Here is a 26,177-nt window from a genome sequence, read left to right as displayed (position 1 = left end):
TGTTTGAGAAGAGATCTTATCTCTACATTAATCAGTGAGAGATGTTTGTATAATGGTAGTCCTCAGAAAACTGCTGCTATCGGGGGAAAAAATTAGAATGGAGGGATATCAGAGGGAAATTAAGAGATCACAGAATTGTTCATTGGCATCTTTTAAATAAAGGAGATGAACAAATTTATCTTTTTAAGCAGTTTATGCAAATTGCAGATCATTCACAGTCACAGTACGGCCTGGTATGTTCCAGGGTCATGTAGCATCTTTCCACAAGTCCCGTGTTCTCTGCGGTGTGTGCTGCCTGCGCCCTGGCAGGGCTCTCTCCAGCCGGGCGTCGTGGGCTGCGCTCCCACCGGCGGCAACGCGCGCGGCAGGCACCGGTGGCACAGCAGCACCCAATGGTGAAAGACCCTGCACTGGGTCCTCCTGCTGGGTTCCCCGGCAAATTAGGCATTTTGGTGACCTGAGGAGGGCACCCTGGGGGTCCATTTTGCTTCCTACACCAGAACCCTCACATGGTACCCACGGCTTGCGCTGCCAGAAGGGAGGATGTGTACGTGCTTAGGGGAGGGAGGCAGTGTTTGCATTTCACAAGCATTAGGTAAACTATGCACTTACGAACGTGGGGTCACACCATGTCAGCCGGCTGCTTTTGGTCCCATGACAAAGCCCTTCCATTGCCTTCATAAACCTGTGGAGCACGATTTGACCTCTTTGATTAATGAAGCTTCCTTAGTCCTAGTGCTCTGCGTCCTCTTAACGAGTAGCAGCACTGCTTCATACACAGCAGCAGAGATCCACTTACTCAGGACCCTAAAGCATTCCCAAAAGGAGGGCCAGCACCCTTCTGGTGTGCTTACAGAGGGGCACACGGAGACAGGGGACATTCATGAGTCTTGTCAAAAAACATTTGGTAATTCTAGACAGGCTTTTTCCAGCCCCGAAACACATGTGTCCAGAAATAGATTTTTATCTCGTAGTTTTATTTTCTTCCCTGGCCAGATTTTCAGCTGGACATGAAAATGAATCATGAATTTATCTTTCAAGTTTAGAATGATAATTTCAGGGTTTTTGATGAAATTGTAAAAGCGCATTTGTTTGCTCAGTGAGTCTCAGCAGGTAGACATAACATTTTTTCAGGTTATTCTGTTTACATGGCTATTTATACTTTATATTCCAGGACACACCCAAGATGATAAAAATATGTTGCAGATACAAAACTGTGATGAAGACCTCAGGCTGCAGTGTGGCAGTGAGTCAGATGGGGCAAGAAGAAAACTGACTAGGAAATGTCTTCTAAATAACTGATTTCAGCAGTTCCATAAGTTGTTGTCCAGAGGAGTAACGGCACGGTGTCTTTGGTCTGATCGCCCCAAATCACTGCCATATCTGCAGATGGTGCCCTTTGTTGTTGTTTTTCCCATTTGCATTTAACAATTCATGTTTTTCCTCCTGCCCTTCTTACTCCAGTTTGCAATCCACTGCTGTGAAATTGTTACCAGTGAAGTCTGACTTCACACTTGAAATGCAGCTTGGTAAGAATAGATCACTTGGAAAGCATCTCATGTAATAGTGCTTAGCTAAAAACAGAGTGAGTGGAATGACGCACAGCAGAACCAGGGGGAAACAGGCGCAATAAGAGAGGACATAATGACTAATACCTATGACAGGCAACAAGATGCTTTCCAATTAAAAAGCCAGGGAATTAGCTGAAGAATTTCTTTCAGTTTAGAAAGTTATTAAGGCTCGTCCTAAGGGTAGCCATTTATACTCAGAAATTTGATAAAAAATTATCCTTACTTCAATCAGTAAAGTGCAGAAACATCTTAATAAAGACATGAGGGGGGTGTGTGTGCTTTTTCATAAGCCTATTGTAGGACAGCAGAGAGGATTACAAAATTTCTCCAAGTGCTCCACTGCAGATTGATGGAGAAGAGAGACCGGGGGATGGCTCATGGGGAAGTCAGGCTGATGAGCAGTAGTTAGTAGTGCTTTCTCTTAGTTTCCTGTGTTATATTCTTGGCTCTTCTTGCTCGTGCAGCGGATAAGCAGACCTCCAAATGATCTTGCACAGACTCTACTGTCATTTTGTCATGGGGTTTTTTTGTATCCTGCTCTTGCTGTGAATATACTCCACAGCGCTTCAGTGAAACTTATGGACTTAGATATCTTGGGGGATCTGGACCTTAGGTACGTAGGTGCCTGTGCCTTGCGGCAAGCGGATAAAATGTGGATGGCTAGGGAAGGCGTTCACGCTGCCTCTCAGCTGGCACAGGGATGGAGTGCCTACGTGACCAGCCAGGGGCCCCTGCAGAGTCAGCGGTGAAACAACACACAACATCGCTTCTCTGAAGCTGAGTACGAATTACTTATTTGCCGTCATTTCTGAATTCCTGAGGCTGGATGGAGGCCATCTCAGTTGAATCCTGGCCCTGCCGCTCTGCTCGCTCAGGGTTTGCTGGGGCAGGAGCTGTGTGTCTGCACACAGAGTAGCCCCACAGTGAATACCAATGTTATTGTGGTGCCTGGGCAGGCATGCGAGGGATGATCAGTAGCTTTATTCATAGGTTTCCTTAGTCAGATTCGGAAGTTTTCAAGTTCCCACACCGGGAAGCAAGCCCAGACTCAACCTGATTCACATCAAGGTGGGATCCAGGCACACCTTCCTTTTGTCTCCCTGACAGAGCAGGAAAACAGCAGTGTGGAGACTAGAGGAGGGAAGCAGTAGGCTCCAGCTGGACCCTGGACAGGCCAGATCCCTCAGGCATGCAGTAGTGCATGCTTTTAACTAAGGAAAAGCAATCTGCAAAATTCAGATATAGGGGTTGACACACTCCTTCAAGCTAAATTTAGATTTAGATGAAAACCCCTTAAAGTTCATACCCATCAGATGTGGAGCCACATCATGAGTTTGGTCTGAACTGCTGCCCTACTGCTGGACTCCAAAGATTTGTAGATCCACAAGAAATCCGATTTCCCACTGCCAGCACTCTGCACTGCAGTTATGTATGTGGGTCCCACCACTCTGGCATCTTACCACCTTGCAATACTCTTATGAACATGGATGGTGTAGGTTGTGATAGCCATTTTCAGGTTGGAAGTGAGGGCAAAACCAGGCTCAGCATTGTGCCCAAGGCCACACAGGTGGCAGAGGAGGAACTTATACGTTCCTGACTAACAAGTCCCTGACCATATGAATGGCTGCTCCAGTTGGTCATATGGCAATCATGATCTCCGTTATGTGTGTAGCACCAAAATGTCCTAAAATCCAAGCCCAAAGTCTCCCTTCTTCGGCTGCAACCACAACAGCATTATTCAGTGCAGAAGGACAACAGAGCTGAGTGGGCTGTTCCTTCCTGCAGCCCCAGGACAGCAGCACCCTCTTTGGTGGGGACGTGGGGCAGAAAGGCTCTCCGATGATCTTTGCTTTCTGCCTGCTTTGTGACTGTGCTCCTCTAAGCAGCTTCTTTTTCTTGACTCAGTAAAGTCACTTTAAGTGCCAATATAGCAAAATGCCATTATCGATAAAGGGCAGCTCTGAGGATGGGTAACAACAGCATACAGAGACTTTCAGCAGGAGGTTACAAGACCTGATCTGATGCCAAGGTGCTCTTAGGGACGCTTATCACTTCGTGGCCTGTGTGGACACATGCTGGGCTCTGGAGCTGGGCCTGGGGGGCACTTGGGTGGGTACGAAGGCTGATGGCTACTCCTGGGAACTGCGACTGGGGCCAGGCACAGGCTGCACTGAGCTGGGGTCCGGAGTTCCCCAATGTTTTGCTGCCCCCCTCCAGTCAGCCAGCACAACTGCACCTGAGACCGTTTCCAAGCCCTGTTGTGTCCCAATGATCCAGTTTACCTCAATGCCCTTAATTACCAGGTTTTTCTAACCTTGGGTCCTTTCCACAGATGCATTCCTGCTAGTGGATCGGAGGCGGGGGGGAGGCAGTATCTGGCCATTGCTGAGTGGGTGGACACGGTGCTCCCCTGACATTTTGGGGCAGCAACTTGGTCTGCAGTCCTGGCTGCAGCTTTGGGGGCAGCTGTGGGGGCTGCAGCTGCCCTGAGGCCCCATGCTTTGGCTCTGACAGCATTTCCTCACATCCCCTTCTCTCTCCCACCTTGTCCTTCAGGCACTGTACAGAGCCACAGTGACACTTCCCGCAGCAAGAGCCACCTCGGTTACAGCAAGCACCTACACCCACATGGCCAAAAATTGGGGGAAATGTGGATAATTTCTGATTCCATCATGTCCCAACACCAGAACGCATCCTCAGGGACACAGAGCTCTGGCACTGAGTCCTGGATGAAGGTGATGAAGCTCTCTTTGGAAGAAAAAGGAAAGCTTTTGATGCACCTTGAGAATAGCAAAGGACACAGTTTTGCTCCCTATTGAGGGTGCTGACACTTTCTCCTTCCTCCTCCTCCTCCTCCGTCTGCTGCTCTGTTTCTCTCCTGCATTTCATCTTCTGCTTCCTTGCTTCTCCCTTCTGCTTTTCCAGCTGCTCTGAGATCCTGCTGCTCACCTGGTTTCCTCTCCCACCACATCTGCTGCTGCTGTTTGCCTTCCTCCAGCTTTGTCTGTCTTGTACTGCTCCCATGGGATGCTTCTGGCGGGGGGGCTATCTGACCTTGTTCCTGGAAAGGGCAGCTGTCTTCATGTCACAGATTGTACTAAAGTTGCTGGTCTTGGGGGTTTCCATCTATAGTAACCACTTGAGGGGCTGTCAGGGCCCAAATCACAGGGCAAAGCGCATTACCTGTGCTCCGTAGGCAGTATTCCCTGAAAGCTGCCAGCCAAAAGCTCTGCAAAGAGGATGCGCTTGTGCTCAGTAAGGGGCAAATGCTCATGCAAAGCATATGCCGAAAAGTGTTTGCTGTCTACTAAGTGCCTGAAAAAGCGTGGGCTTGCTAAAACTCTGTCTTATTTAGGAAGTAATCTAAAATAATTTTTGTAAATGTCCAGAGTGTTCCTAGTAGATTTCCTATTTACATCTTGTTGTGATTTAACTCGGCAGGCAGCTAAAACAACATACAGCCGTTTGCTCACTCTCCTCCCCCTCAGTGGGATGAGAGAGAGAATCAAAAAGAGAAAAAAAAAAAAAAGGTAAAACTCATGGGTTGATGGGTTGAGACGAAGACAGTTTAATAGGATAGAAAAGGAAGATGATGATGATGATGATGATAGTAATAATAGATATACAAACCAAGTGATGCACAGCACAATTGCTCACCACCTGAAGCCAATGCTCAGCTAGTTCCCAAGCTGGGCTGCTTCCTGGCCAACACCTCAGTTATATACTGAACATGATGTTGTATGGAATGTCCCTTTGGCCAATTCGAATCAGCTGTCCTGGCTGTGTCCCATTCCAGCTTCTTGTCTCCCTGCACACCCCCCCCCCGCCCCTCGCTGGCAGGTGTGGTGGGTTGTCCCAGGCTGGGGGCCAGGTGCCCACCAGAGCCACTCTATGACTCCCCTCATTCACTAGACAGGGGAGAAAAAGTATAACAAAAAGCTTGTGGGTCGAGATAAGGACAGGGAGAGATCACTCACTAATTATCGCCATGAGCAAAACAGACTGAACTTAGAGAGGGAATTCATCTAATTTATTACTAAGCAAAACAGAGTAGAGGAATGAGAAATAAAATCAAATCTTAAAACACCTCCCCCCACCCCTCCCATCTTCCCGGGCTCAACTTCACTCCCGGCTTCAACCTCCTCCCCTCCCAGCGGCACAGGGGGATGGCGAATGGGGGTTACAGTCAGTTCATCACATGTTGTTTCTGCCACTTCTTCATCCTCAGGGGGAGGACTCCTCTCATCGTTCCCCTGCTCCAGCATGGAGTCCCTCTCATGGGAGACAGTCCTTCACAACCTTCTCCAACATGAGTCCTTCCCACAGGAGACAGTCCTTCACGAACTGCTCCAGCGTGGGTCTCCTCCATCGGGTGCAGACCTTCAGGAGCAAACTGCCCCAGCGTGGGTCCCCCACAGGGTCACAAGTCCTGCCAGCAAACCTGCTCTGGCGTGGGCTCCTCTCTCCACGGGGCCACAGGTCCTGCCAGGAGCTTGCTCCAGCGTGGGCTTCCCACGGGGTCACAGCCTCCTTCAGGGTGCCTTCCACCTGCTCCGGCGTGGGGTCCTCCACGGGCTGCAGGTGGAATCTCTACACCCCCTGATCCTCCCTCCATGGGCTGCAGGGGGACAGCCTGCTTCACCATGGTCTTCACCACGGGCTGCAGGGGAATCTTGCTCCGGCACCTGGAGCACCTCCTGCCCCTTCTTCTGCACTGACCTTGGTTTCTGCAGTTTCTTACATCTTCTCACTCCTCTCTCCAGCTGCAAAAAGCTCTCCCTAACTGTTTTTCTCTTTCTTAAATATGTTATCACAGAGGCACTGATTGGCTTGGCCTTGGCCAGCGGCGGGTCCGTCTTGGAGCCGGCTGTCATTGGCTCTATCAGACACAGGGGAAGCTTCTAGCAGCTTCTCACAGAAGCCACCCCTGTAGCGCCCCCGCTACCAAAACCTTGTCACGCAAAACCAACACAGCAGGGCAGTATGAGAAGCTGAAAAATCCTTCACTGCTTGGCAACAACTAAAAACATCAGTGTGTTATCAACATTATTCTCATCCTAAATCCAAAACACAGCACTATACCAGCTGCTAGGAACAAAATTAACTCTGTCTCAGCCGAAACCCGGACACATGTCCACCAGTTCATTGCAGGACTTGCTAGCAGATACCAACACTCACCCAGAGCTTCCACTCCTCAAAGACACACTGGACAGAAATGGGGTAATGGTGTGTATAAATATACCTTCATCATCGACTCATATGTGGTCTCATTCCATTGAAACACATAAGGTCTAGTTGTTTGAATCCTATACTGCTGGGGTGTCCGAAAGGAAGTGTGGGTATAGGCTGACAGCACTTCTCACCATATTTGTGTCCATGAGGAACGCATGCGCATGTGTCTGCTCCTTCCTAAGCATTTCTGCAAATATATTTATAAATTGATGTCATTTCAGCCAGGCAGTCAAGAGAATCAATAATCACCAGCACTCAGTACACTATACAGCATTGATATACAGAAGAGAAGCTTCTATAGGTGCATCAGTGATAAAAGAAAGACCAGGAAAAACGCAGGTCCTCTCCAGAAGCAAACAGGAGACCTGGTTACTCAGGATTTGGAGAAGGCTGAGGTATTCAACAACTTTTTTGCCTCGGTCTTCACTAGCCACACTGCCTGAGTCTCAGAAGGCAAAGTCAGGGACTGTGAGGATGAAGAACTGCCCCACTGTAGGAGAAGCTCAGGTTTGAGACCATCTACTGAACCTGAAGGTGCACAAGTCCATGGGACCTGATGAGATGCATCCACAGGTCCTGAGGGAATTGGTGGGTGAAGTTACTAAGCCACTAGTCATCATATTTGAGAAGTCATGGCAGTCTGGTGAAGTTTCCACTGACTAAAAAAAGGGAAACATAACTCCCTTTTTAAAAAGGGAAAGAAGGAAGACCCGAGGAACAACACACCAGTCAGTCTCACCTCCGTGCCTGGCAAGATCATGGAGCAGATTCTCCTGGAAACTATGCTCAGGCACATGGAAAATAAGGAGGTGATTGGTGACAGCCAACACGGCTTCACTAAGGGCAAATCATGCCTGACAAATTTGGTGGCATTCTATGACGGGATTACAGCATTGGTGGATAAGGGAAGAGTGACTGACGTCATCTACCTGGACTTGTGCAAGGCATTTGACACTGTCCCACATGACATCCTTGTCTCTAAATTGGAGAGACATGGATTTGATGGATGGACCAATCGGTGGATAAGGAATTGGCTGGATGGTAGCACTCAAAGAGTTGCGGTCAACAGATCGATGTCCAAGTGGAGAACAGTGACAAGCTGTGTTCCTCAGGGGTCAGTCCTGGGACCAGCACTGTTTAACATCTTTGTCGGCGACATGGACAGTGGGATCAAGTGCACCCTCAGCAAGTTTGCCGATGACACCAAGCTGTGTGGTGGGGTCGACGCGCTGGAGGGAAGGGATGCCATCCAGAGGGACCTTGACAGGCGGGAGAGGTGGGCCTGTGTGAACCGCATGAAGTTCAACAAGGCCAAGTGCAAGGTCCTGCATGTGGGTTGGGGCAATCCCAAGCACAACTACAGGCTGGGCAGGGAATGGATTGAAAGCAGCCCTGAGGAGAAGGACTTGGGGTTGTTGGTTGATGGGGGGTTCAACAGGAGGTGGCAATGTGTGCTTGCAGCCCAGAAAGCCAACCGTGTCCTGGGCTGCATCAAAAGAGGTGTGACCAGCAGGTCGAGGGATGTGATTCTGCCCCTCTACTCTGCTGTCATGAGAACCCACCTGGAGTACTGCATCCAGCTCTGGGGTGCCCAGTGCAAGAAGGACATGGAGCTGTTGGAGCAAGTCCAGAGGGTTGGAGCACCTCTCCTATGAAGACAGGCTGAGAGAGTTGGGATTGTTCAGCCTGGAGAAGAGAAGGGTCCGGGGACACCTTATAGCAGCCTTCCAGTACCTGAAGGGGCCTACAGGAAAGCTGGAGAGGGACTGTTTACAAGGGCATGGAGTGACAGGACAAGGGGTTGTGGGTTTAAACTAAAAGAGGGAAGATTTAGATTAAATATAAGGAAAAAATTCTTCACTGTGAGGGTGGTGAGGCACTGGCACAGGTTGCCCAGAGAAGCTGTGGATGCCCCCTCCCTGGAAGTGTTCAAGGCCAGGCTGGATGGGGCTTTGGGCAACCTGGTCTAGTGGAGGGTGTCCCTGCCCATGGCAGGGGGGTTGGAACTAGATGATCTTTGAGGTCCCTTCCAACCCAAACCGTTCTGTGATTCTATGATCCCCTTCTCTTACATGCACAATATGCAGTGAAATGCTGAGTGTGTGTGCTAGCTGTTAGAAGTTGCCTTTCAAGCTACACATTTTAAGGATGCACATGTGCAATTGCACTGATCTGAAGGATTAAGGCCTAATTTGGTCAATACATGCCTTCCTTCTAGACAAGGATGAGAATAGATGAGTGTGCTGGTTTTGGCTGGGATAGAGTTAATTTTCTTCATAGTAGCTGGTATGGGGCCATGGTTTGGATTTGTGCTGAAAACAGTGCTGGTGACACAGGGATGTTTTGGTTCCTGCTGAGCAGTGCTCACACAGAGCCAAGGCCTTTGCTGCTCCTCACACCACCCCACCAGCGAGTGGGCTGGGGGTGCACAAGGAGTTGGGAGGGGACACAGCTGGGACAGCTGACCCCAACTGACCAAACGGATATCCCATACCATATGATGTGATATGCAGCCTATAGAGTTGGGGGAAGAAGAAGGAAGGAGGGGACATTCGGAGTGATGGCATTTGTTTTGTCAAGTAACGGTTACGTGTGATGGAGCCCTGCTTTCCTGGAGGTGGCTGAACCCCTGCCTGCCCATGGGAAGTGGGGAATGAATTCCTTGTCTTGCTTTGCTTGCATGTGCAGCTTTTGTTTTACCTGTTAAGCTGTCTTTATCTCAGCCCATGAGTTTTCTCACTTTACCCTTCTGATTGTCTCCCCCATCCCACTGGGGAGTGTGAGTGAGCGGCTGCATGGGGCTTAGCTGCCCGGCTGGGGTTAAAAAATGACAATGAGATGACAGATTGTAGTCTGGTACTGTATTTCCAGAACAGCATCATGGGTGCAACGATTCAGCGTGAAGAGCAGCAGATGGAGAAACATGTCAGGGCATTGACTGAACATGGGAGTAATAGCTGCAGTGGGAGGGCCCTGCAGCAAAATCAGACCTGCTTCTGAGAGTGAGGACATGGCTGTACGAATCTCCTTAGCACAGAGCAGGAAGCAGAAAGACAGAGCTTTTTGGTACTGCTGTGTTTGACCATACTTTATTGGTCACCTTGCAGAAAGGACATGATTAATAGAAAAACTTCTATATTCTAAAGTAAGGTTCATTTTCCATTGAAGCTGTTTTACTGATACTTAAGGACTTTACTGTCTGGAAGCTGGGAAAATTAAATTTCTCTGGAGCTAGGTGTGAAGTACCAAATATCAACATTTTATGTTCTTATGCCCTTCTTGGGAACTTCATCCACAGATTTTCAGATCAATTGTAAATAACTTCTGAAACTGTAAGCTAGGAGATCACTGTAGCAAAGACTGGGTTGAATTTTATGGCATGTCTTGTATAGCGCCGAGCAGGAGCAACCAGGAGGACTATCTCTGGCCTCCAGCAACAGTACAGAACAGTGTGGAAAGGGTAAGGAAGAGTCTTCTGGGGACAGCACTGAAAGCACAGCCTCTCAGCCACCAGGGCAAACACTGCCAAACATTTTCACCATCTTCTTAGGTCTCTATTGCTGTTATTTCTTAGGTTCAAGTTTTGCAGTGAATATGCAAAAGCAAAATGTTTTTACATTTTAGTTATTTTAAATGTATTTTGAAATATTAGAAATTAATTAATTTTCCTTGTTGTCATCTTCTCTCATTGAGAAGTTCAGATGACTAAAGGCAACCCATTTTCATTAACTCCATCAGGACCTTCCTACATGCACCACCTCTGTTGACTCTGAGGAGAGTTTTACACAAGGAAGAAAAGTGACCTTGGCCCATACATTATATTCAAGAAATTATGGTTTGCTTTCCTATAATATGTTATTCTTATTTTCCTCCAGTAACAGTAACACAGCTGTTGGCTCTGCCAAGAGACATCCAGAAGCTCCAGGTTGCAGATGCCATTGACTCCAGCAGGATGCCTTTCAGCGCTGGTTTTGCAGCATCCCTCCCTTCTGGCTCGCAGGGTTGGTCTTGTACAGGCTTTTTGCTTGCCACCAAACCAATGAATTCATTAAATAACGTAAGCCCGACTATTTGAGGAGCAACCCGCGGACGGCGCAAGTGCACGTATGGGGTGCTGAACAAGCTTAATGTGCTCAAGGCCCCAGGAGGGAGCTTGGAGGCTGGGAAGAGGGGACGGTCTCCCTAGAACACACGCTTTGTGTTCAGATTACTTTTGGGTTTTTTTGTACAAATGGTTTGTAGGACATGGCAGAACAGCTACACTGTGGGTTTTTCCCCAGCTCAAGTGTCTGAGCCCTGTGGAGGCCCTTAGCCTAGCACCCACCAGACAGGGAACTGCTCCATGTCCTGAGACCATGCTCCCACCGAGACACAAGAGGGGCTCCCTCTGGCCTCATCCAGCCCCGCCATGTGCTGTGGGGCAGGAAGCCCTGGCGCATCCCCATGCTCAAGCAGCCACCGTGGGCTGGGCTGGGGGTGGGAGGCAGCTTGGGGCTCCTGGCAGCCTTCGTCCAGCTGCCTGCCATCATGTCTGGGTATAAGACGCAGACCCAAATGTCCTCGAGGGATAAGGGGACAGAAGGACACTTCTACGTTCTGAACCAGTGGCGATGACAGGTCTGGGTGCTTTCTGAGCCCAGGTGACCTTTTAGGGTACAAGAGGCCTCTGGCAAGGCAGCCCACAGATTAGCTGCGTATTATGTACACAGGTAATTTTCTGCCCTCTAAAACTGCTCCCTGACAGGCTCGCTTGCTGCCTGCTGCTTCTTGGATTAGAAAAGACAGCCAACGACTGTCCCCCACTGGTTTTCTTCCTGCCATGCCTGGTCTTACTGATCTCCCTCGTGCCGCCTCTGCTCATCTCCTCTTCAAACAGAAAATCTGTCCTCAATTTAGCAGTTTCTGGTGCAGAGGCCACTTGGTACCTTTGATCATCCTTACTGCCAATGCACAGATGCATCCTGACGCATCTCCGCATCTTTTCCAGTTCTGCTGTAGCTTTCTGGATGTAGGGAGATGCACACAGTATTCAACTTAATGAACATCTCCTCCCCCTAAAATCAATGTATCTGTCCACTGCAATATTAACGGTGCCTATCAGTCACTTACAGCGCAGAAAGCAGGATGCATCCAGGAGGGGCAGACAGCTATTCAATCCCATTAAAGCCCAATAAATAAATGATAGATTGCCTGGTAGAGCAATCTGGGCTATCAGATATCCTTTCATAATAAACAAGTGTAAAGCCTTGTTTTCTGCTGGGAGAAGGCCCCCCTGTAAGCAGCACTAACCTGCCTGGGAGGTATTACCAGCTGCTGCATGATGGAAAACTTTGCTTCTCCTTTCCTATACCTGCAGTCCACCATAATTTCTTTCACTGGGCTTCACAATTTTTCCAGGACATTGATGAGATATTGTGACACAAATCAGCATATTTGCTTTGTATTCAGGAAACCACCCAGTATGACACCACTTGTGTTCAACATGACTATGCCATATGGACTGGGTGGAGAAGAAATGCTGTCCTCTTCTGTATAATGGCATAGACTGTTTCAGAAGCACAATCCATGACAAGAGAGGAAGAAAGCTAGCTTACTTTTTACTAGATATCCCTTTTCTGTAAGTTGCTGGCTATAAGCACTCAGTAATTAATTCTTGAAGGGCACAGTGCTGGGGATGCCTCCTGGACAGTGTCTATTAAAATTGTTTGCAGAAGAAGAACAAATCTGATTCTGTAGATAAAATAAAACTGAGTTGGACTGAACGAGTCCAGCACACCTCATCTGTTTGTGAATTTATTGGGAGGCTGAAAGACAGAGAGGCAATTCCTCTACATGCAGACATGTACTTGATATTGTCAGTGCGAAGAGTCGATCAGGGTTTTTGAAGCTAACGCTCCTCAGACAAGCTGCTCCATGATAAGCAGAGTCAGCAGAGGCTGTTTCCCATGTTTCTCTCCCCCGTGTAATGTCTCTGGTGCCTCCCGATGTGGTTGATCTCTCCTTGAAACCTTGCTGCAGTGAATGCACTAACTTACTCCCTCTCCCTTCGTCATCCGGTTGCCTCTTTGCCCAGCTGTGTTATCCTTGAGAGGTCCAGCCCTCTGCCAAGTGTGACTATGTTTGGCCTGGGGGTTCAAATGTTATTGCAGAGGATTGACAGGCAGCACAATCGCACAAGGCTCAGCTCCAGGGGAAACAAGGATAAAAATCCGCCCCCCCCCCCCCGCCCCAGAAACTAAAAAGGGGAGAAATAACCTGATTTAAGAAACCTCCAAGCATTCATCGACTAAAACACGGGTTAAGCAGGGCTTTCCCAGGCAATGCTCTTCCTCATAAATGAGTGGAAGAACATCCCTGCATTGCAGACACGGTTACCACACAAGGCTGGACCTACAGGTGTTGTATGGACAGATAAGTTATCTGCCTATCACTTAACAATAACCTGCAAAAGAAAAGGGCCTTTCAATTACTCATAACATAGAGGCTGTAAAAACCATCAGTTTGGTGCCTCTGATGTCCATTTTGGAGTATGAAAGAACGGTAGACATCACACTTAAAGGGGCCTCAATTTCAAAGGGGCCAAACCTATCCCAGGTTTCAACAGGCAAAGCAGCTGCATGGAGGATTTCCATTTGCAGCTGCACATGCAAACCCCTGTTCCTTATTACCTCGTCTAACCCAAGCTCACCTGTCCTTGAACACTGTGTATATGTGTGGGTGTGCACGTGTAGATGTAGATGTACTGTATATTCCGACATCAGAGATGTATATACTTCTGCCATGAACTAGCTCTTGTATCACAGGCCTCGTCAGGGTTTGCTTGCTCAGTTCAGTGAATGTGACTCAGAGCTTTTCTGTAGGTGAGCTCTTTCAACATCTTGGTGACTGACTTTCTGGGAGGTAGGGATCTCTGTCTTCACCCAGGAAAAATGACAGAAGATCTCAGATTCCTCCTGATACAGGATGAAACCTGATTTTTTCCATGCAACTGATTCTTGCTTTGTGACTTTATTGCCTCTTTCTGCAGTGATGCCCTTTACAGTGTGTAATGTATTAAACCACGTCTTTCTAAAGGAATGTGATACCATGCCAGATAGTCTTAGAGCTCCTAACTGGCAACCTAAGCAACCGAGCATTATTTATAAATTAAAGCAAAGTAATCGATAGCAGCAATACAATCTTGGTATTCAGTTTCCCCTTCTGAAATTTCCAGCATTGCTGTACTCAGCACCACAGCTCAGAGCTGGTTGCTGCTGGGTATTTAGCGAGCTAATAACTCAGCCAATATGAATTTTATTTTCATTCAGTATTTGCTATCTAACTGGGTAGGATAATTGCAGTACTTAGGGATTTTGGGTCTCTCTGCTCCTCCAGAGAAGTCTGGCTCCAGTCAAGCTCTTTCTTGCTTGTTTCTCAACTTCCAGACCAGCTTCTCACACACCAGGTGCTTGCCAGTTTTTCCCCTTTCATGACCTGCAATATGAATAGATGGATTTATTATCTCTTTCATTTATTCCTTTCTTCTGCTCCAGCCCCCAAGTGATGGCCTAATCATCTTCCTGGCAAGGAGGGCTGGCTGTCTCCTTGGATTTTAAAAGATAAATGTATTTACTTCAATGACTTTGAGGCAATTCCTGTCTGGCTGCGTGGAGGGTCGGCGTGAGGATTTTTAGAAGGCAATGACGGCATATATGAAACATTCTTATGCATGCATTTCACAACCTGTGCTGTACGCTGCTTACGCTATGCCAATGTCCCTGGACCACAATGCAAAATCATTGCTTCACCTAACATCTTTGGGCTGGCAGCCACTGCTACGTTTTATCTTTGCCCTGTTGAAGACAGGCAGGGTAGCGTAGTACCAAAACTGTGATTCCCGTTTTGTAGCTCACAGTACCTTCACTGCTGGGCCTGCCGAGCTATCTGAAGACTGTCACCACATGCAGGTCATGTTGGTTCAGGGTCTTCATCCTCTGAGATTGAGTTCAGATCACCGGCGCCTGTAGGAACTGCTGCTGTTCTTGGCCAGTGTCAGAACCCAGGAAACCAGAGCTTCAGGCGAGAGATGAACAGCACTAAGACAAGTGGAGCTGTCAAAATCCCCCAAATAATCTGTTGCACCCAAAGATGATAGGAAATAATTTGGGGTCCTGAGGCGGGTCTGTTGCAATTATAGAGAGGCAACGCAAAGGATGAAAAGCAGATGAGGGAAGAGATGGAGCATGATTAGAGGCAGTGGTTAATAATCAGATAGGATACACAATTAAGAGCGACTGTTCTGTGATGCCAAGTGGAAGAGGGGAGATAATCCAATTCCAGAAGCGCTGCCAGAGCACCACAGCACTCTGCATGCCATTTGTTTAGGCAGCAGGAGAGCATGACCAAACGCACATCATCATTATAGAAAAGAACCATTCATTTCTCTCTTGTTCACTGTGCAATTAATTAAAAAGTTATCTTTTATTTGTAAACTCACCATAAGGTTGGGGTCAATTTCTGTCTTGCTGACAGCACAGTCACTATTTGAGGAGTTAAAATGCTGCAGCGTTGATTACCTGTCTCCCTCCCGGCTCTCCCTAAATCCTCCTTCCTCTGCTGAGGTCTTGCCTTGGCATCTTGGTCCCATATGACCCCTGTCCCTCACGACATGTCCCTCTATGCCTGCCCCGTGCATATACACCCTAAACATTTTCAGAGGGTGTCCAGCCACTTGTGTGCTTGAGCTGAAATCCAGGGGTGCCCTTTTGGCCAGGGTTCAAAAGTTGTTAGTGAGACACCTCCCCAAAAACACTTGCAGGCAGCATGACTGCTTCAGCCACATTTCCAGAGGAGAAATCAAACAAAAGCCTCTTGAGTCTTGGCAGGTACATGGCCAACCTCCAACCTAGTTAAGACTTGCATGTCCCATTTCCTTTCTCTCCATTTGTTTTTTCTCCTTAGGTTTAGGCTTTCTAAAGCAGGTGCTGGTCTGCTTTTATCCCTGAATGAGAAGCCAGGACATGCTGGGTGCTGCATGAACAGAACACACACAGAGCAGACTAACTGTACGCATTCTCCTAAAGGTGTCCTTTATCAAATGAAAAGGAAAGAGTTTTCCACAAACAACTGTCATATATAAATAGAAGAGGAGGTAATATTAAGATTAAAGAGCTGACGTCCTTTGCTTGGTAGGAGAAATGCAGGATGCTGTATGGCAGGAAATTTTAACACACTAAGAAAATTGCAGCTTATAAATCAGCAAGTAGCTTCTAGTTAAAAACCAAAAGTCTAAGTAAGAAGTAAAAAATGGAACAAAGTGCTCTAGGAAGGAAATGCTTCATGTTTATTTATGGTGCACTGTAGTTAAAAGGGCAAAAGAAATGATAGGCATTGATGTCCAAAGCAGAGCTGAACACCCACATGCATACACGTAAATGGTTCCTGATAATTAAAGTCTCTGAAGGCTGGGTTAGATTAAGCTTTGTTGTCAACAGGTGGCCACAATCTCCCACACTGATGAAGACAGTTTCGTTCAACTGTGTGGAAGTCCTCTAGATTTATGAGTTTTCTATAGTAATTAAAATTATTAAATGTTTGTGTTCAGAAAGAACAACCTAAATACACCAGAAATTCAAATGATGTGTATTTTTATTTGACTGCTTTCAAAAGTTGTCTGCATTAGAGCAGGAAGCGTGGTCTCGGCTCTTGTTTCATTCCTACTGTTCATGCTGCTTTATTATAATTTTCTAAATTAAACATCCTTTTTTCCGGTGAGATGGAAAGTGGCCTTGTGTTTATCATGAATAAAAAACCTGCAGAAGGGCAAGGCAGAAATCTGATATATATAAAATTTGAACTCTAGTTCAACCCATAGTAAAATGTGTATGGGTGCCCATAAGCTAAAGATCCTACAAGTTCTGCCCAAATTGAATCAGACTTCTGAAACAGAGGCAAGCCCAGGACTGTTAATGCAGAGTATATGGAGTTAGGCTTCTCACACGGCATCCCAAATGTGAGCGTGCTGAGCAAGGACCATGAAGAGTGTTTATAGCAATCCTATACTCCAAGATATAGGTACGTCCCAAAAGGCTACAGGCAGATCCCTCTGCCATGTACTCTTCTTTACATGGCACAAACTCCCCAGCCTTTGCTTCCAAAGCATCTGTGGAACCAACGCTTTTCTATAAAGGCTTGGCTGAACACATGGAGACTGTGGAAGAGATGGAGTAGGTTGCAGCAGGACACTGTATTTTAGTGGTTAGAGTACTTGCCTGACAAAGGGCAGTTGTGGCCCATATGCCAGGAGCTATTTGTGCATTTTTCATTAAATACTGGCAGGATAAGAAACAAAATCAGTGCCTCCTTGCTGGTTGAGGCAGTAAGGATGGTCCACCTTCCTTAGCAAATGTAAGTAGTAGGAAATGTACTCCTCCCACAGTACTGCTGGCCTAGTGAACGCAGGCATCCTCAGATAGATGCTTCCCACTCTCCCGCTCCCCTGAGTGAGTGCTCTTGTCGTGCAACTGTTAAATAAAATATGGTTACCACTGTATTTTAAAAGGCGCTTGGGCTGAGGAGAGGTGCTGAGCTGCCCAGGCTGTGAGCGGCCCCAGAGGTGTGCAGAGATGGCACGCTGCTGCGGGAGTCAAGCAGGGAGGTGCCTCCACTATTATCTGGAGCTGCCTGTGGTATTTTTGGGTCATAGCTTTGGCCATCAGCTAGCCTCAATGTAGTTTTTCAGTTCCAACTCTTAGGCTGTTTCTTCTCACCCTAAAAGACCATAGCATTTCATAATTGAACATAAATACTTGAGGCCTACCTAAAATGGCCAAAGGAACAGAAAGAATTGGCTTTGTAGGTTGGACTTCGCAGTCACCATCTCTGATGTCACATTTAACAACCCCAGTGGTATTCTTTTCTCTCGTACTACAGATGAACCAAAATGGGGCTGAGTTTCTGCCTGGGGACGTTTGTGCTGGTAACATGTTCCACAGGCATCCAGGAGAAAGAAGCTTTTGTATTTCTGTAATCCCACCATGGCCAAGGGGCTACTGAGGACCTGGGTTGTTGCTGTGGGCCACCGTTAATGGTGAGTACAAACCATAGCCCTGTGACACTCAGGTGTCTGCTGCTAAAAAGATAAGATTTGAAGGGAATAATTGTCAGCAGCTTGCAGAGAGTTAATGTAGAGGGTACAGAAGGATGCCTGGCAAAAGGAGCTTTTCCAAACCAGGTCTTTAAGCACACTCTGTCCTATATGTTGATATAAATAACTCTCATATTCATATCGCATGTTTATGAGTGGCTTCTCTTGGTTCCAGCTTAGTTCTCTCTCTAAGTGTGCTCAGGAACCTGTGTTCAGTTTGAACCCTGAATACCATCAATACTTCCCTTGTTTTTTTCTGAACTGTGTGAAGTTCTGGTTTCCAAAGACTGTGACTTCAGGCTTAGCTCATTTGACTTTGCTAACCTGAACTGTGCCAAATTCTGACATCATGTATAAAAGCTTCAGTACAGATATAGGAGGGGCCAGACTCAAAACCTTAAATTATCCTAAGCGTACTGTCAGGGCAAAGAGCCCTTGGGTTTGATGCCACTTCCCTCGCACACGCCAGGCTGGCATCATGCGTAGCAGGAATTTGGATGCAAAGGAAATGCAAAATCAAGGTCCATAAAAGCAGACTTGGTTCAGGACATAAATGCTCCTGAGTGACTAACGAGTGACATTGGAAACGTACATCTGTAATCTCTGCTCAGAAAGCCCTCCAGGGACAATACCCAAGTGGATCAGTAAACTTAGTTACTACTAAAGGAGTTATGTTGAGAGAAGAATGCCTTTACTTGAAAGAACTGAATCAAAATTTAAAACAGCCAAATGAAGGCAGTTTTGAAAGTTTTATTAAAGGAGAAGGAGTAAGTACCTGTAGCACTTGAAATAAGCTTGCTATATATTAGTAGCTGTGATCACATCTACCAACCCATTTGGACCTTGGGGTAAGTATTGTTTGAAATGAAAGACATAGATAGCATGTCGGAGAGCTGGTTATTCAAATGCAAACCCCAGCTATTTTTAGCTAGGTCCTCCATCTCCTTTCTGTCTTGTGCAGCCCAACAGATACGGGGAACCACAAAACTGCGCCTCTACCCAAAGCCAGAGCTCTCTTTTGTGAGTATTGATGCATGGTCCTGGTTTCAAGGTCTGTTGGTTTGTTTTTACTAGAATGAGCCCAGTACTAAACTAGATTCACAAACACTTCTTTATAACTGCTAAAAGTGTAACTTCTGTTACATGTGTTCATAACCTTTGTGGGGGGTGAGACTTTTTGTTTACATAGATGCTCAAGAAATAGCTATGCTCTGTATAAACACATATACTGATGAGCAAACAATAGTATAGGGGAGATGACAAATTGTTATTTGAGTTCATCTGAAAAGGTTTATTTTTCCTAAGCAAGGTGCAGAGGCACTGGGACAGGAGCACGTACGTTTGTGCAACGAGGGCTGAAGTCTTGGGTTCGGGAGCCATCAGGTCTCCCTCCAGCATGGCGAGGAAGTCTCATATCTCCTTGCACCTCGGCAGGCATAACACAAGGCTGAGGGTGTACAACAACACTGAGGGAGTATTCTGAGGGGAAATCCTTCATTCCTTCCTTCTGGGGTAATCCCATGCCACCACCATAGGAAAGCCTTGGAGGTAGATGACTGATCACGCAAAACAAAGAGAGAGAAACAACAAATAGATCAAGTGAATGGCTCATTCCTCATATTAAATTGTGTCCTTAGGATTAATTATGTTAACGAATATGTGTAAAACTTAGGATCAATTCATGAAGAAAGAGTCAAAGTAAATTCTAAGATTTACAATTAACCGCAAAAAAATTCCTACTGGCTCTGAGGGTCCCTAAGGACTTATAGTAGGGCTCAGGTTTTTATGAATTCAACGGCATGTTTTAATGGGATGCATGAGCATATCTGTATACATATTTAAATAGAAATAGATATGCCTATATAAGGGAGTTATGGCAGTGTGACAGCTTTAGCTGAGTGCAATTACATTTCACTCACCAGGCAATTTTTTTAAAGCCTCACCTGCACCCTGTCCCACTAATCTGTATCCTTAGGGCCCAGTTCTCACACTATAAATCCCTGATACTTTCAAACTGTTGCTGCCATGGAGGATCAAGAAATGATGCCCTCCCACTACTATGAGCTCTCAGCAAACTTTCTCTTTCTGAAGACGGATCTTTCATCGACTCTGTCTCCACAGTGCTTTTCTGCTGTCCTCACACCCAGGTAGCGAGGCAATGTAGCATCTTTTCCTGAAACTGTCAGTCTTAAGACTTGACATCTCAACATGCAACAAAGCCAGGATTGGAGGTTTTGTGCAAATTTAAATGGACATTCCCCGCCTTTATAGCTGATCTCCTGACAGGTGGCCCAGCTCCTAAAATCAAGGTATTATTGCACATGGAAAAGCAGTTTTAAATAATTGTCAGAGAATTCAGAAGCTTACCAGTTAGTTTCTCATTGTTTTCAGTCTGGTACCTCTGTACTAAAGTAGGTGGCTAGAGAGTCATGTGAAAACTGTCAGCAGCATAGTTTCTTAAGTATCTTTACAAAGAAGTACCTACAGCAGTTTTTTCTACCACTGTCTGGTGTGGGTGTGTGTGTATATATATATATATATGTATAAACTGTACCCTTTCAGTAATGCTTGGAGATGGTACTTGTTAGGGATGGCCTTTCTAAAGGCCTTTACCATATACCAGTTGCTCAGGCATTTGCTCAGTCATGCTAATAAATCTTTATTACTATAATATATTACTTCTATCAGTTCTTTGTCTATTTATTGGAAAAATATAAGCTTATAAGCTTAGAGGACTCATTCCTGCACCGACTTGTGTGCAAAGGGCATTTATATGTTTTAGAGACCATCTGAAGCCCATGGACCAGGCTGAAGTCAGAAGAATTTGCCTCTGGGTTTGCAGGATCTGCCTTCTTCACAGTATGACCTCAGCAGAGGTGCTGGGGGGTGTCCATGGAAGCCAAAGGGATAAATTGTAGGGTGGGATGTTAAGCAGATGCCTACTAGGTTGCTGGATCAAGGTTTTCAGTATCTATTTCAATGGTTTAATTGGTAACAGCAATCATTTAAAAAAATAAGACTGTCAGATGTGACCTGAAAAAATATGTAGGAAATCAAGATGTTACAGAACTGTGCTAAGAGATATTCTGTTTTATCAACTCAAAGTTTCACAGAAGATGGGAAGATACAGAGAAACATACTAATAAAGACATGCTGTTGACATGCTCTTGAATGACATTTGTGATGTATTTGTAATAATTACATAATATCAAGGTTGTTCTTGGAAAGGGAAAGAGACATAAATATTAGCATAAATAAATATTCAATATTGTATTCTCGCTGGAAATGGGCAGCATCTTTTCCTGAAAGTTCCTTGCATTATTTGCACAACAGATTCACTGGAAAAAAAAGTAGATGTTTGAAGATGATTTATGAAAAAACTCTAGGTTTATTACAGCTTCATTTATCTTATCAACATAAACAAAAGCTCAATTTGCAGATAACTGATCACACTCTTGTAGATCCTCAGGAAAAAGGGCCAGAAATCTCTGAATTATTTGTTGCTGTTGCATTTATGCTGGAACCAAGCAGATGCTGTGGTTAAAGGGAGCAACCTGAAAAATGATGTCTTGATCAAAATCTGGGAAGGAACTGTAAAGGGACCTTGGAGGCAAACCCATAATGGCTACTTACCACGTTAAGTTTACATTTGTTCAAATGAAGAGTCATATAAGTGGACAAAGTTAATGTAATAGCAGATGTAAACCGTTATTCATAGTCTATGAGGCAAAAGGATGGCCTCATTTATCAAGGTATCTGTTTACTATGAACAGTAATATATATATACTCCAAATATAACCTATTTTTTCCTTTAAAAGGCTATGAAATCAAGAATTTGCACATTTACCTCTGCAGGTCTTTCAGGGCATCCAGCCCACACAAGGTGATTGATTTCACCTCTCTGTTTTTTCCTCACGCATATTTCAGTAACTATTTTTTTACTGGCACTGAAAAAAAAGCATGATAGGGAGACTGGTTTCCTGCTCTCATTCTAGTTCTCTTATCTATCTGCTTTCGTCTGTGCGTAGGCAAAAAGCGTATCTCTTGTTTTGCTATCCAATGCTGTGGCTTGTTTGCTGAGGAGGAATACAGCAGCTAATTAAAAGGTGGCTGTCTTCAGTGGCTGCACTCAGAGAGTCTCAAACTCCTCCTGAGCAACCTCATTTTGTCACCTTTTGAACTGCCCCCCTGGGCTGTCACCCTTCAACTACCCTGTACCGCTGCCAACACCGGCAGGGCTTTCTTCCAGGGTAGCAGGCAGTTCTTGCAGGAAGCAGAGCAAGCAAGACAGAAGGGCTTGGATTTTGTCCTGCTTCTTCAGGAGCACCCTCTTCACCTCTGCACAGCCCCTTGCATTCGGCATCCTAAGGGCTCCGTCTGTGGCGTCCACAGACAGGAAAGAAGATTTATTAATGGGGCTGCAGGTCTTGCAAATACCAGTCTGACTCATGGTCATCCTAATCCAGCCTCAACATCTATTCGCTGCTTAAATCTTGTCAGCCTAGAGAGGTTTCTCTTGGGTTCTTGTGGGTGCTGTCCTTCACCGTGGAAAACATTGTTCTTGTGGTCTAACTGCATAACGCACAGGGACTCTGCTGCTTCAGTGACAGCATCGACGTCAGGAGAAATGTCTGAGACTGACAACTGAAGGAAACAAAAATTAGAGACAGAAGAAACCCAGCAGTGATGTGTGCTTGCTAGACCAAGTTTATCGCTATCATTAGCATCAGAGTATCATGACTTCACAGAACACTTTGGACAATGAGGTCAGAGTGAAAAAGACAACATGTATGTGTTCCCCTTAACCACTCTCAGTATGAAGGCCTCAAAGCTAAAAAAAGAGGGGCGGGAGGAAGGAAAACACTTTTAAAAATCTCCAAATGTAGTTTTCTTCTATGCTTTTTTTCATTTGTGAAATGCTTTGGGCTGCAATGGCTCTGTGTCTTTTGTCCGCTACTCGGATGTCTAAACCTCCATGGCAGCAAGCCATAGTCCATCTCCTGGACGGTTAAACCTCCCTGGCAGCAAATCAGGTCCACCAGCCTACTTTAACTCTCCCTTATTAACAATTTAGTATTTTACAAAACAAAGTGATTGGAAGACTCTAAACTGCCTCTGAAAGTGTCTTGACCCTGAGGGTAGAGAATGCATTCTAAAACCTGTCACCTTTTTTTATTTCAACCCTACATCTCCTCTTTATCTCCACAAGCAGCCCATGTCACCACATGCACCATTAAATCTGGTACTTTCAAATCAAGCAGAAGAAATAATCCAGGCTGTAGCCCTTCCTTTGTGCTGCTGTAATGAACCAAGCTCAAAATTTGGAAGACAAAGTGCTGACATTTTAACTTTTAATTGAAGAATTTCTTCCCCACAGAGGTATCAACAGGGAATGGAGCATCATCCTCCCTTTTAAAATCAAAGGCCGAGTTCCTCAGCTGTTTTTGAGCCAGCATGGGTACAGCCACAAGTGGGATGGTTTAAAGGCTCTCATCTCTTCAACTACATCACACAATGTCCTGCAGGAGGACTCAGCCTCTAAGTGAGGTTTTATGCCTTTTTGTGTTACACTTTCACCTCTTTATCTAATCCTAAGCACAAGCTTTTAAGAATTGGCAAGCTGCTTTCTCTCCTGTGTAAAATAGATGCTGCAGTGTGATCTTTTCAATGGATGTGTGAATTGTAAAAATACTGAGGACACTGGACTACTATAAGTGCCATCATCTTCTCCTCCTCTAAATAATTACCTGAGTGATTCCTAAGGACCTTTTGGGATGGAGAAAGAGACCCACTCTACTTTACTGGGATACTTCTCCATGGCTGGTGCATTTCCTTCTAGAGTGAGCATCAAAGGCTGACCCATGTGTCTCTGCTCAACCCCTGCTCTCTTTTCCCTGTTGAGCCACACTATCACCTTCTCCAAATTATCACTGTTCTCCTTATTGAGACATTTTTGATACAGTGGAAACTGCAGTGCATGTCAGAATATTACTCTAATTTCCCATTTTCATTGTCCAGAGTTTCTGAAGAGTACTGTGAGTTATTTGAGTACATTGGTAAAACAATTAGGAGATCAGTTTGATAAATGTTGCAGTAGATTACAACTCTCGAGGGGGTTCTCAGTGTGGAACTTGGCTCTTGACTCCCCTCAGTTTCCATTAAACTGTAAAACAGCCTGTCAAGGGAAAGGAGGAGAACCTCGGAACTGAGACTTTAAAACGGAACTGAGACTTTAAAACAGAACTGAGCAAATCTGTTGAGAATATACTGAGGAAACAACCTTGCACGGGAAGAGAGAGGTGCAAGGAGCTCTTTTCCTACACTGAGGTTGCATTATACTTTGGCCTTGACTTTAACAGTGTCTGCTACAGCAGACACGAAGGGCGCCTGATTAAATTAGGCACCAGCTGATATGAGGAACGGTATAGGATACCTCACTTACTTTTGGGCTTTAAAAAAAATCATAATTTGAATGGATAGTATAATTCACTGTGCTACTAAAGGAATTTTTGAAGATGTCTTGAGATGGGCAAAATAATTAATCAGACTTTATGTTTGCTACTTAGAAGTGTATAATTTAAATTACGCCTGTTATAAAAATACCATTACCACACCTGTATTTCAGATTGATTTATTCTTTTGGTGATGGTATATTTTTTAAATTTAAGCTGCATTTTCCAGAAGAGTTTCTGTAACAGGCTTTCCAAAAATTGATCATCTGTTCCTGTTTGGACTGGTATAAATGCCACTGTATATACATTTTTACCTATGAACAAATTAATGTAACAGTTCACAACACAAACTAGGGTTTGTTTCTTTCTTGTTTGGTCACAATTCTGATGTGTTATTGTTGGTGCATTTCAAACATACCTTTATTAGTCATCTTGCAGAGATACACATCCAGGTCATATAAACTTAGGCTCTATCAATATAAGGATATTTCAAACCCAAGTACTTCTCTGAAAACCTTTTTTTAACTTTAGTGTTCAGAGATGTTTTTTCCAATAAAAAGGCTTTCTGTTGTGCAGTCTTCACTGTAACACTGGATTAGTCCTACCAATAGGAATTTCCTGACAAAGGTCTAGAATGTTATTTCTACACCTCTCGGTCACTGACCTACAACTACCCAAAGAAAGTCACTTTAATCTATCTGTGGTGGGTTGACCCTGGCTGGGGGCCAGGTGCCCACCAGAGCTGCTCTATCACTCCTCTCCTTCTCTAGACAGGGGAGAAAAAGTATAACAAAAAGCTTGTGGGTCAAGATAAGGACAGGGGAGAGATCATTCTCTAATTATCATCACGAGCAAAGCAGACCGAACTTAGAGAGGACATTCATCTAATTTATTACTAAGCAAAACAGAGTAGAGGAATGAGAAATAAAACCAAATCTTAAAACTCCTCCCATCTTCCAGGGCTCAACTTCAGTCCCGGCTTCAACCTCCTCCCCCCTCAGCGGCACAGGGGGACAGGGAATGGGGGTTACGGTCAGTTCATCACGCGGTGTCTCTGCCGCTTCTTCATCCTCAGGGGGAGGACTCCTCTCATTGTACCCCTGCTCCAGTGTGGGTCTCTCCCACGGGGTGCAGACCTTCAGGAGCAAACTACTCCAGTGTGGGGTCCCCCATGGGGTCACAAGTCCTGCCAGCAAACCTGCTCCGGCGTGGGCTTCTCTCTCCATGGGGCCACAGGTCCTGCCAGGAGCTTGCTCCAGCGTGGGCTTCCCACAGGCCACAGCCTCCTTCAGGTGCCTCCACCTGCTCCGGCGTGGGGTCCTCCACAGGCTGCAGGTGGAATCTCTACACCCCCTCATCCTCCCTCCATGGGCTGCAGGGGGACAGCCTGCCTCACCATGGTCTTCACCACGGGCTGCAGGGGGATCTCTGCTCCAGCACCTGGAGCACCTCCTGCCCCTTCTTCTGCACTGACCTTGGTGTCTGCAGAGTTTCTTACACCTTCTCACTCCTCTCTCCGGCTGCAAAAGCTCTCTCTAGCTGTTTTTTCCTTCTTAAATATGTTATCACAGAGGCGCTGATGGGCTTGGCCTTGGCCAGCGGTGGGTCCGTCTTGGAGCCGGCTGTCATTGGCTCTGTCAGACACAGGGGAAGCTTCTGGCAGCTTCTCACAGAAGCCACCCCTGTAGCTCCCCTGCTACCAAAACCTTGCCACGCAAACCCAACACACTATCAAAGGAAGAGTTCAATTTTCAGACATTTTATTTCTGTATTGAGTCAATCCTCTGGAAGGCACCT

The 26,177-nt window shown here is 45.9% G+C and overlaps 1 long non-coding RNA gene across 1 annotated transcript in view; it reads right to left on the bottom strand.

Moving 5' to 3' along the window:
* Window positions 1–5,747: 5,747 nt before the first annotated feature.
* The window catches only part of LOC142599389 (uncharacterized), a 171,568-nt gene continuing 151,138 nt past the window's right edge, over window positions 5,748–26,177 (bottom strand). The window contains exons 2-3 of the long non-coding RNA XR_012832938.1: window positions 25,517–25,915; window positions 5,748–5,861 (exon numbers count right to left, since the gene is read on the bottom strand). This is a non-coding gene — a long non-coding RNA (uncharacterized LOC142599389). The remainder of the gene's footprint in view (window positions 5,862–25,516; window positions 25,916–26,177) is intronic.

This window comes from Balearica regulorum, chromosome 1 (genome assembly GCF_011004875.1).
Source record: "Balearica regulorum gibbericeps isolate bBalReg1 chromosome 1, bBalReg1.pri, whole genome shotgun sequence".
Taxonomy (NCBI): Eukaryota; Metazoa; Chordata; class Aves; order Gruiformes; family Gruidae; genus Balearica; species Balearica regulorum.
Note: the sequence above shows the minus strand (reverse complement) of the source record. Positions and strands in the feature narration are given on the sequence as shown.